The sequence below is a fragment of the Grammomys surdaster genome, unplaced genomic scaffold (genome assembly GCF_004785775.1).
Source record: "Grammomys surdaster isolate TR1022 unplaced genomic scaffold, NIH_TR_1.0 141, whole genome shotgun sequence".
Classification (NCBI taxonomy): domain Eukaryota; kingdom Metazoa; phylum Chordata; class Mammalia; order Rodentia; family Muridae; genus Grammomys; species Grammomys surdaster.
This window is the reverse complement of record NW_021604599.1, coordinates 11,012,040-11,021,395: the sequence shown is the minus strand read 5'-3', so window position 1 is coordinate 11,021,395 and position 9,356 is coordinate 11,012,040. Positions and strand designations below refer to the sequence as shown.

Below are 9,356 nucleotides of genomic sequence, written 5' to 3'. Positions count from 1 at the left end.
TAGATAGATAGATAGATAGATAGATAGATAGATAGATAGATAGATAGTCTTTCAACCCTGTCAGAAATCTGAGAATGACCAACAATAACTGAAAATATATAGGAAGCCTAATTCAGCTTCCAGAACTGAGACAAACTGTAGAGATAGCTACCTACCCATACATCCCCAGTACATCAGGAAGTTGGAGCATCCATCTTCATCCTTCTGGCCCAGGATCATCTGGCAGACCTTTGAGAATCAGGAATATTAAGGACTAGACTATTCAGGCTTGGCAGAACTAAGCTGTCCTAACCTGTAAATTGTGTCCTTTCAAGAACAGTACAGGTCTGCAGGAGAGATTGGTAATTTTCTGCCCAGTGGCAACTACTGTACCACGATGTACAGCCACACCTGGAGGTAAGATGCTCGGCTGCTCTTTGAATCCGTGAATGGAAAGCTGTTAGGAGCAGATGTGTCTCAACAACAAGTAAATAAATAACATTAAATGTCACATTTTGTGGATTTCTGACATTTTTTGAAAACCAACTATCTACGTAAAATAGTCTGGACGGTTCTCCATTAACTTGTCTCAGCTATTTCTAATTAAATATTTGAAAACACCCTAAACTCAGAGCTGTGAATTTGCTAGTTAACCCTTAACTCACAGGCTTAAACATCTCAGATCAGTTTATAATGGCATTTATAGGAGGACTGGGTCCAATCTTTATACTTATAAAATTTTGTATCAATAGAAGAAATTTATACTAATGAAACCTTAATTCTGTATCAAAATAAATTCTGTACCAAAATAAGAAATTATGATTTCAACTTAGTAACAATTATAAATATTTTTACCAAATGAGATTATGGCTATAAAATCAATTCATAACAGTAGCAAAATTACAGTTATGGAGTAGCAATGAAATAATATTATGGTTGGGGTTACCATAACATGAAGAACTGTAAACATTCTTAGAAGAGGATTTTTTGCTGGAGCAGACATGTAGAAGGATGTTTTGCTAAGAACAGACATGTAGTGTTTTTCTGGAAGCTGTAGCTGTAGTAGATTAATTTGTTCTACTTGCCCTCTGGCAGCAGTGCAAGTTCCTTGGTACCGCCCCAATGTTGTGGATTCTTGAATGAAACACACACACACACACACACACACACACACACACACACACACACAGCCTTATAGTTATATGCCTTAAGCAGCTCAGTGGTGGGGCTACACCCAAACCTCCATGCAGCTGGTATACTCTCCCCTCTGATAGTCCTGAATGATTACTTACTAAAACCTATATTCCATCCTGGCCACTCAGTCCTGCAGCTCTCCTTGGCCATGATCCCTGATTCTTACATGTTGACTTTCTCTCTGTCCTGTACTTCTCAGACCTGATTTTTCTGCTTCCCCAATATGACAGTTTTCCTTCTCTGGTATCCTTGCCCATGAATCCTAAAGTCCTGCCTCTGTTTTCCTGCACAGCCATTGGCTGTTGGCAACTTTATTCACCAATCAGATCCAGCTAGGGGCAGGAATCCTCAGCATCTCATATGCAGGATTCTTGTGCAATTTGAGAATCCAAATAACATAATGCAAGCATTAAACCAAACCCACAACAGAGGCTGCCTGTAAAAAAGACATGTGATGTTTTGCTAGAGCTGATGCTTGAGAGAACATGTGATGTTTGGAAAGGGTATGCATATAACCCAACAGAGAGTTGACAGTTCTGTGTGGTATTGGTTCACCTTGTCACTCTTTGCTGACCATTTGTCATGCTTAGTAGAGAGAAATGCAACAAAGAACTTCTAATGGTGTTCTGGCAGCTTCTTGCCACTTCTGTGGACTTAGACCAATTTGCAGAGCCTTGTGGTTTCTTCTGGCTAGAACTGCTGTTGCTGATTTGTGAATGGTGTTTGTGAGTGGATCAAGCTCCCACTTGCTGATTCATGTGAACGGAACTGCTGTTATCCTGACAACACAGATTGGATTCTCCCCAAAGAACTATTTCTAAACAGGTTCACATCCTCCTTTGCCCTATTAATCTCTCCTTTCCACTACCTCTGGTGGATGGTGAACTAGAAGGGAGGTTAAAACATTTAAGTACATGTATTAAAGTAGGTACTGAAAAAAAATTCCATTGATTAACCACTCATTTTATCCACTTGTTCACTGGCGCCCTCTTATTTACTATCCTTAAAGGAAAGCTACATAAAGCTTTTCGGTAGTCCCTCAACACCACCACACATGCCCACCTTCAGGAAAGAGGTTAAGGAGAGGCATTGGAAATAGAGATTCACTTTTCTGATTCACTGTTTTAGCAGCTAAGTGAGAATCTAGGGCAAGGAAGTTTCTGCATCCTACTTCTGGATCTCTCTTCCTATACAAAGTCATTTTTAGACCAGCACGTACCTGTTTAATGGACTATAAATACATAATCAAAAGATACAGGACCAGCAAGAAAGCACAACTGGTAAAGATACCTGCCACCATGAATGCCCATCTGAGTTTCATCGCTGGGACCCATCTGGTACGTAGAATCATGTAGATCATGTAGGAAAGAATGTTTCATGTCTCATTGAGAGATCCATTGGGAGAAATTGAGGACCTTGAAATTTAATACCTCCATCTTTCTCTTTAGATATAATGAGTTTGGAAGAAGTTGTTTAATACTTTTGTTTCCCAAATACCAAGGGTACCTAAACAAGGCAACCAATGTTCTAAACTCCATTAAGTGAAACAATCCAAAGAATTCAGCACAGTATTTATTAGAATGGACACTGATGCTCAAATCTTTCACACATACCCCACCACCTGATACTGAACCTAGCACTGACTAGACAAGCACTCCACCATTGAAATAAATCTCCCAACCCAATTCACACTTTTTTTTTGTCATAAGTTTCACTCTCTGGCCCAAAGTTACCTTAGTCTAGTAAGCAGTACTTGAACTAGAAAGGAGTATAAAAGACATTAAACTCTGGCCGGGTGGTGGTGGCGCACACCTTTAATCCCAGCACTTGGGAGGCAGAGGCAGGCGGATTTCTGAGTTCGAGGCCAGCCTGGTCTACAGAGTGAGTTCCAGGACAGCCAGGGCTACACAGAGAAACCCTGTCTCGAAAAACAAAACAAAACAAAAAACATTAAACTCAAACTATTGCACTGATAATTGAGGGAACAGAATGGTCTCCTTTCTGTGGAAGAGAAAGACATATAACTGTTGACATAATCCCTAGAAGTGAGGACTCTAAAATTTCCCTAAAATGAGATGAACTGCATGGAAAAAAAAACCCAGGTCATCGGCTATAGTTCAAGATGAGCAGAATTACCAAGTTGGGAAAAATATAGACCTCAGTAAGCTGTTTGGAAGAATCCCTAAGTTCCTCCTTCAAAACAGTAAACTTTAGGAAGTAGTTTACAAAATGGCAAATATAGACAAAATAGACTAAATGACCACCTTCCAAGTAATAGAGTTCTCCTCTCAGAGAGAGATATAGTAATGGGGACTTACAGAAGAAACTCAGCACTGAGTGACTAGGCTTTGACATGACTGTTTGACTAGGCTTTGACATGACTGTTTGAATAATATTCTAGCTTTCTCTTATTTGGGCATAATGCGTGTGTGTGTGTGTGTGTGTGTGTGTGTGTTATATGTATACATGTACATGCAAGTCATATGTGTGAATATGTATTGAAGAAGCCAGAAGTTGATACTGAGCTTGCATGATAATGAATACTTTACTAACTGAGCCATCTTCCCATACCTCTTCTTAGAAAAGTCCACCATGTTAAAATAACATGGCAGATTTAGTATGACATTTTCTACCTATACTAACAAAACCGAGTCACTAACATTCTTAGAAATTATTTTATCTAGTTCATTAGGAGAAGCCTAGAAATTGAAACCTGTAAAACTAACTTATATTTTCCTGATTTAATTAACCTCTCTGAGGCTTACCGCCTCTTTTGATAACCTAGGCCCAGTCCTGGAAGCATCTAAATTCCATAAAATCTAATCTAGGCTTAGAATGTTTTCAGCCTCTGAGACTTGCTGCTGAATAAGTTCACCCTTTCTAGCACTTTCTGAACTCTGGCTGGCTGATCAACTCAGCTGTTCTGGGTCAAACTCTCTCCAAGCTGACTGATTCAATCTGGCTTCTCCTGAGTTGTTCTGCTTAGCCTCATACTAACTTTGGCAAAACTCTTCTGGTAAAATGGCTTCCTCTCTCCCTTGTCTCTCAGGTGCATTGCTCTCTTAAGTAGCTTCCCTTACCTCTCTTTCTTGTGAGAGTTGGGCATAGTCTCTTCTTTCAAATGTTTGATTTGTCACTTCCCCTATCACTCAATTAGACATCGTTTTCAAGCATACAGAAGAAAACTTATACCTCCTTCTACAAACTAACTTTACCTTTACCTTCATTATTTGGGATTAAAGGTATGTACTAAGAATGTGTCTGCAATTTAGCCAGACAAATTAAAGCTGTGTGCTAAGGCTGAGCCACATCATAATTAGAAATAAGTTTTTCCAATAAACAACACAATCTCAGGGTTTACAGTGTGATCAGATATCCTGCAACAGAAACCAACACTTATTTATCTCCTTAGCAGTGTTAGGACAACAATGGCATGTTTTTAAAAGCCCTGAGTTACATATTCATGTAGTCATGATTCCATTATAGTATCAGTTTACTGTACAGTGAGTTGACAGTCATCTGGCCTCTCCTCTCTCACTGAACAGATGGATCAAGACAAAATAAAACCCAAAGCAACCTGACAATTAGTTGTTCTTAGAGAGTGATTAGAGTCCAAGGTAAAGTCCTCATGAAGGAGACAATCCCTCTTATAATGGACATTTCAGAGGACCTAGGGACTTGGCTTGGTCAGTATGTTTATAGATAGGAGTATCACTGGGACATGCTGTTAGCTGAATCAAGCTTCAGTGAGAGACTCTGTCTCAAAACATACTATGGATAGAAATCCAGGAAGATACTGGACCTTGGTCTCAGATTTCCTAGTAAGCAAGAGTATAAAGAATAAGTTTCTGATGTTAGTAAGATAGTTCCACTTTGCAGTATTTTGTCCTAAAAGGCTAAACCAACTAAGACAGTGTTGATCCAAGTCAGAAACATCAACCCAATTACAACTATTTGACAATAAAAAAATCTGCATCCCGACTTCCGCTTCCTGCCACTCTTGAAGTGATTTCCGCTCCTTTTTCTGCTCGGAGTTTCAGTCTGTCTGAGGTGAGCCGTTGTCGGGTCCCTGCGAGGCCGGCGCACCGCAGCCATGACGGAGGCTGATGTGAATCCGAAGGCCTATCCCGTCGCAGATGCCCACCTCACCAAGAAGCTGCTGGACCTCGTTCAGCAGTCCTGTAACTACAAGCAGCTTCGGAAAGGAGCCAATGAAGCCACCAAAACCCTCAACAGAGGCATCTCTGAGTTCATTGTGATGGCAGCAGACGCCGAGCCCTTGGAGATCATCCTGCACCTCTCTCTGCTGTGTGAAGACAAGAATGTCCCCTATGTATTTGTGCACTCCAAGCAGGCTTTAGGACGGGCCTGTGGAGTCTCCAGGCTGGTCAGCGCCTGTTCTGTTACCATCAAAGAAGGCTCTCAACTAAAGCAGGAGATCCAGTCCATTCAGCAGTCTATTGAAAGGCTGTTGGTGTAGGCTATGGCCTCTGCCCTCTCCTGTCTACTCCCACCCTGTTCGTGTATCATATTGTCTGTTAGCGTATACTATTTTCAGCCAGTTTCTATTATATTGTACTACATCTGATTTTTGTATCTTTATTTTTGTCTTAACAGGGTTGTCTTTCACCATCTCCTCATTCTTTTCTACCATTTTTAGTCTTCCTTTAAAAAAAAAAAAAAGAAATGAAATGATAGCCAAGACAGGTGAAAGGCAGAATGTCACCATTTAACAAAAGGAAGAACCAAGAGAAATTTAAGCCAGGAACAGTGTATACTTTCATCTGCAAACTTATTCCACTGGGCAGGGTAGGATGACAGTAACACTGGTCCCTTGTGCCTTTGATACAAGATCTCCATAAATGTTACTGTCGCTGAGGAACTTTCTTTGGGTAGCAGTCCCTCCCACCCGTTATCATTTGAAGAAATTTGATGTTAGGCCTATGTCCAGGTGCCATTTATTAATGTCCTGTGTGGTTTTGAAGTATGTAACCTTATATTCTCCCATCTGAGGCAGTAACAGCTCAAAGGGATTCTGTGGGAATGGTGGCTGTTTGGCTGGAGCTTGCAGCTGAGACAGTGCTAGCAGGAAACTTCCTCTTATATGGGGATTTCTCATGGAGCCACTTGATGGCCGTGTTGGGAGCCCTTATCTTGTTCCTCCCACAGCATAGGTCAGGTGTATTCTCCCTCACATGAAGAAAGTGATAACGTTCACTATTGAGCACCCTAAAAAATATGTTCATATTTCCTTTAAAAAAAAATCTGCATCCCAAGGACTTTGGTTTTTATTTTCCCATTTTTGTTCACCATAAAATGATTTCTGGTGACTGTTCTGTATCTTTTAGCTTGTAGCAATATTCTAAAGCAAAAGGTCTTATCAAACATTACAATGTCAGTGATACTTCCCTTAGAATTTTAAGATAAATGAACAAATGTGTCCTGTACCATCATTATTTATATGATGTCAGTAATACATGTACTGTCTCCAAAGTTTGCAGTTAAAGTATCTCTTGAATTGAAATGAACATTTTGATAATCAGAGGAAGATTAAGAAAAGAATGCAAACAGAATCTATGACATTGAACACATTTTTCTTTGGTGTTGGATATTCCAAAGGGCAAGAGTTTTCCACTATAGAAAAAGAAACCATCTATTTATATGTCTTTCTCCTCAGCTAATTTGTAATCTCCTTACAAACTTCCTGGAATCATCTGTACCTAACAGTACTTTGCACAAAGAACTTAAAAATTCCCTATGTGTGTTTGTTTCTCTCTGTCTTTCTCTCTCATTTTGCTGATTGGTTGTGTATGTGTGTGTATGTGTGTTTGTGTGTGTGTCTTGTATGTGGTGCATGCATTTATGTACACATGTGCTGGCATGGACCCATCATGCAGACTCAGTGGAAGGCAGAGGTTGGAATTGAGATGTTTTCCTCAATTGCTCTTCTACCTTGGTTTTTGAGTCAGGGTCTCTCAGTAAATCTAGAACTTTTCTGTCTCTCCCATTGCTGGGGTTGTAGACATATGCTTACACTCTCAAATTTTTTATGTGACTCCAAGAAAAGCTAAACTCAGCTCCTCACACTTAGGCAGCAACATTTTTCCTATTGAGCCATCTCCTGAAGCCCTAAACATGACATCTCTTAAAGACTAGATTTGTCAGAAGTGAAATATGAACAATTCGTATAACTATAGATGACCTCAAGACAGCTGAAATTTATTTCCTTCATGTACTGGAATCTAGAAGTCTGGACACAAGATGTCAATAGGGTTTTATTCCTTCTGAAGGCTGAGGAGATAGTCAGTTCCATACCTGTATTCTAATTTCTAGCAGTTGTAAGTAATTCTTCCTTCCCTCTCTCTTTTCATCTCTGCCCCCTTGTTTCCTCTCCCATCCTTTTTCTCTCCTTCTTTCCTTTCCCTCCCTCCTTTCCTTCCTTGCTCCCTCACTCTCTCCCTCCCTCCTTTACATGTGATACAGATGGAACCTAGAACTTGGACTTTATGCACACCAGGAGAATGAATAGCTGAACTACAGCCTCAGCCACAAAGCAAGTTTCAAAGCTTCTAGACTTGTAGCTGCGTCACTCCAGGCTCTACCGCTGTCTTCGTGGTTGTGTTTGCAGTGTAGTATGTGTTGGTGTGGTTTAGTCATATGTCTCAGTGTGTATTCAGATCTCTTCTTTTTCTGATGAAGACAACAGTCAGTGGTTGCAGAGCCCACCATACTTTAATATAACCTCCAGAGTCTCTGTTTCCAAATAAGGTAACATTAACAGGCACTGGGGATTAGAACATAAGTCTCTCTTAAGGAGCTAATCCAACTTGTTGCCTAGCTAAGGACTAAGATATATGATCAGGGAATCTTGCTTTAACTATAACAACAGAATACAGAGAGAACATCCATGTTGCATACAGTCTAAATGTTTCAGGTAGACTGTAGTTAAGCACTGAATCATCAACGTGGGCTACAGATGGAAACCATGCTACCATGTCCCATTTCTTTAACATGACTGACTCAATGAAGAAAAAGCAAGCTTCACTTTACAAGTACCATGACGACTATGAAAATATTTCCTATGGTAAGAGGAAATATTGGTGTTCATTTTCAGTATTGTTACATACTTGGGATGATTTGGAGGAAAAAAAATGATCTGAGATTATTTTTGCAGAAATATCTCAAGGACTCAAGAAACCAGTGAACACTTTCCAAGTGGTACTCTCTGCTTTTTAAAAAGAGTTTACATGAGTTTATGTGCACCACATGTATGCAGGAATCTATGGAGGTCAGAAGAAGGTGCTAGATCCCCTGAAACTGGAGTTGTTAGAGGCAGTTGTGACCTGCCATGTGGATCATGGTGACAGAAGTCAAGAGCAGCTTTGAGTCATGTCTCCTGCTAAAAGCTCTACTTTCAAACAATAGAACTTTAGAGGGAGAAAGAAACTATGTGATCCAAACTTGTGAAACTACCTAATAAATTTAATATAATATCTAGTACCAGTTAGCTATTGGCTATTTTGTTCATAAAAGATTATCAATACACAGGAAAAAAAAACTAGACAGACTTCATCACTTCATGGAATACATTTTTTTTTTATTCCAAAAGGAAAAGGTCTGATGTCCAAGTATGGTTTCAAGAGCAATAGGCATATGTCATCTAGTCAGGTTCAAAATGAAGTGGGATTGGTTATGACTGGTTATTCAACAAACAGCAGGTCCAGTAGGACAACTGGAGGGGGACATTTGTGGACCATGTAGCTAGGAGGACTCTAAGCAAAGCAAGAGAAACATGTAGGAAAATCATTACTGGTAGGTGTAGCAGCCTGCACATAGACCAAAGAGAAGTCCTGACTTCAGGAAGACCTCTGTTTGACATGAATTTTGAACATGACAAAGAATGAAGAGCTTAGCATATCCAGATCAGTACAGCTGTGAATTGAAGTCTGTCAGGTCTGATGCATTTTCAAAATGCTTGTTTTATATGCCTTTTACCTCTGAAAATTGCCTCAATGAATTTCTGAAAAAAAAAATTCCCATGTTTTAAAAATACTTGCTAAACAGAGAAGGGGGAGATGCCAGAAGCCAGGACCCTCGCCCTTACCCTCACCCCCTACCTTTCCCCACCTGCACAATGTCCTCTGAAGCTTGGCAACTGCAAGATCCTGCTTAGCAACTGCAGA

The 9,356-nt window shown here is 40.1% G+C and overlaps 1 pseudogene; it reads left to right on the top strand.

The window, feature by feature from the left end:
• The first annotated feature begins 5,263 nt into the window (after positions 1-5,263).
• Positions 5,264-5,682, top strand: LOC114618286 (annotated as a pseudogene).
• The last annotated feature ends 3,674 nt before the right edge of the window (positions 5,683-9,356 follow it).